Here is a 2,850-nt window from a genome sequence, read left to right on the forward strand (position 1 = left end):
AAAAAAATTGATCCTTAAGTTCTAAATGCAATACATTTATAGTGTTAGTCAATGCTTTCCTAATTATGAGAAGGAAGGTAGAAATGTGAAAGATGTTAGATATAATTTGATAACCTTCTAGTTCTCCATAGAAATTCTATAGTCACCACTTCATGTTATCTTCCTTCCTTAAAGCTTGTTTTAAAACCCTCTGGGTGGATATTGGCTGGACTGATTGGTAATCTTCTCCAGGAAATGAAGCTGATTTTAGAAGGCTGATGGTGTAGTAAATAAAGGAATGATGAGAATGAGCACAGATATTGTCACAAAATGAGCAGACCTCCATTATATAATTTGCAAATATCTTTAGTATGTCTTAATTTTTATGTTGTAGTAGGAGCATCTATACAATGCTGAGAATTAGAATTCTACAAAATATACAATGAGAATTGGAATTCTACAAAATATGAAACATTGTTAGGTAAGAGTTGTTCAAGGATGTAATCTTAGCTAGGTAAGAGATTGAGATCTGAAGATTACAGTGTGAAGACAGCCTGGAGTAGGAACGATCATTCGATAATTAATTCCAATTAACCACCAAGGGAAATGGATTTCTAGGTCAAATGGTATGTAGAGCACTGGCCTTCAACATAAAAGCACCATCCAGGCCCTGAGTTTAAGCCCTGGGATCAACAGAAACAAAAACACAAAATACAACATAGAGTTAGATATTTTATAATGAAGCATATTCTAATGTACTCTTCAGTGTTAGAAAGACTAAACTTCTGTGTTAGCTTTATAACCTACCACAATAAGTGTTATTGTTCATTTATTAAGCAGGAAGGCTTACTCAGATTTAGAACTTTGAAGGTTTCAGTGTATGTTCAGTTGGTTTTATTGATTTTGGGGCCTGTGACAAGACAATATCAAGGTCGGGAGTATGTCAAAGAGAAATGTTTTGACCTAGAATGATTAGAAGATAAAAGAAGAAAGTAGATGAGAATCTAGTTCTCATGTGTTTCACTCTAAAGAATTTAATTTCCAGAAGAACTATTCAGGTATTCTCCACAGTCTGGGAGGAAATAGAAAGTCATTTTTCTTTAACACGTAGGTCTTTCTGGGGCATTCTAAAAGCAAATGGCCATATCTTCACCATTGATAATGACTTGTCCAGGGGTGGAAGCAACTAGATATTTCTATAAATTCTAATCAGATCTCAGTAGACTAAATATTTTATGGAATTCCTATTAAAATATTTTCTTGCAGTCTTCATACAACATATGTGTTTATCTGTGTGTTTGTATGTGTGTATGAATAAACGAATACAACAATGTAGAGGATAAAAGTATTAGTATGGCCTTTTGTTTTTCTTCTCAAACCATGAAAGCCTGCCACAATCCCAATCAAATCCCATCCAAGATTCAAACATCAATGCTGTCCCAAAAGTTTTTCATGCAAACCCTAGTACATCCACCTCATTTAAGATGGCCATGGTATATGAGCATTTAAAGTCTTATAATTATGTTGTCATCAAGGAAACAATGTACAATATTTCTTTTAAAAATACCTAGATTTTAGAACACTTATCCAGAAAATTAAAGGAAATAATTATGGTATTAATTTAAATATTTAGTCACGTAAATGGGTATTCTATATCCACAGAGGCCTATTAAACCACATGATTGAAAACCTCATCTATTACCAACTTCCATGAAGACAGTTCTTGCTGAAAATAAACGAGATGTGGTAAACAAATAAAAATGTATGCCACTAACAAATGCTGCTGTTCTAAAGCATGGAAGTGACAGAGCAATTAATGCCTGTGAACAGCAGGTTCTAAGTAGTGGAATGTGATTATACCCTAAGTAGAAAAATCCACAGATATTTCAGGTTGTGCTTCGTTGTTGACATTTATGAGATATATTTTGGAAAGCACAATGAATGAAAGCACGTTGTTTGTAAAACTTTGCTGGCTGATAGAAACTTATTGAAATGTATCAAATGAGAAGATTGACAATATGGTGGATAAGATGTGGTATGCAGCTTTCAATACAGACTGAAGCAAACCAAAGAATTGGAATTATTTTTTTCCTTAACAAATACTTTCAGGGTATATTGGGCTATACAGTATAATGATGAAATAATCATGTCTGTGAAAAAGTAAGGAAAAAACACTGTCACCTTTTGAATTTCTTTTTAAAGTGAATCTTAAATGAGAAAGATGAAAAAAATTTGAATGCGTTAATAAAATATTATCAAGTATTAGTTTAATTTTTGATTAAAAGTTAAAACAAACTGACAGACTTAGTCCTGGCACATGTTTTCTTTTGTTCTTGTTTTTTTGGGGGTGATATAAATATTTTTTTCAGAAAGGCATCCTTGTCTTAACCATTTCCCATAAAATTTATGCTGTCATAGGATCAGAGTTTTTTTTTGGCTAAATTAAGATAATAGCAGGCTCATTTTATGCCAACACAATATATAAACACCAATGACATTTTTCACTGAACAAACACTCATAAAAAATCATAAAATAATAAAGTCAAAATCCATGTCAATTTTTTTGTCGGTCATGGGGCTTGAATTCTGGGCCTGGGAATTGTCCATCAGTTCTTCAGCTCAATGCTACCACTGTACCACTTGGGCCACAGTGCCATTTCTTGTTTTTAGGTGGTTTATTGGAGATAAGAATCTCACAGACTTCTCAGGCTGGCTTTGAACCACGATCCTCAGATCTCAGAATCCTGAGTAGCTAAGATTACAGTCACCAAAGCTCAAATCCAAGTCAATTTTTTAAAAAGCAAGCTTATTGAAACTTCTGGCTTTTTCCAATAAACAATCTTATTTTTTCAGTATTAGTTTATAACTATG

This window comes from Dipodomys spectabilis, unplaced genomic scaffold, assembly GCF_019054845.1.
Source record: "Dipodomys spectabilis isolate Male_0828 unplaced genomic scaffold, ASM1905484v1 ptg000336l, whole genome shotgun sequence".
In the NCBI taxonomy this organism is placed as follows: Eukaryota; Metazoa; Chordata; class Mammalia; order Rodentia; family Heteromyidae; genus Dipodomys; species Dipodomys spectabilis.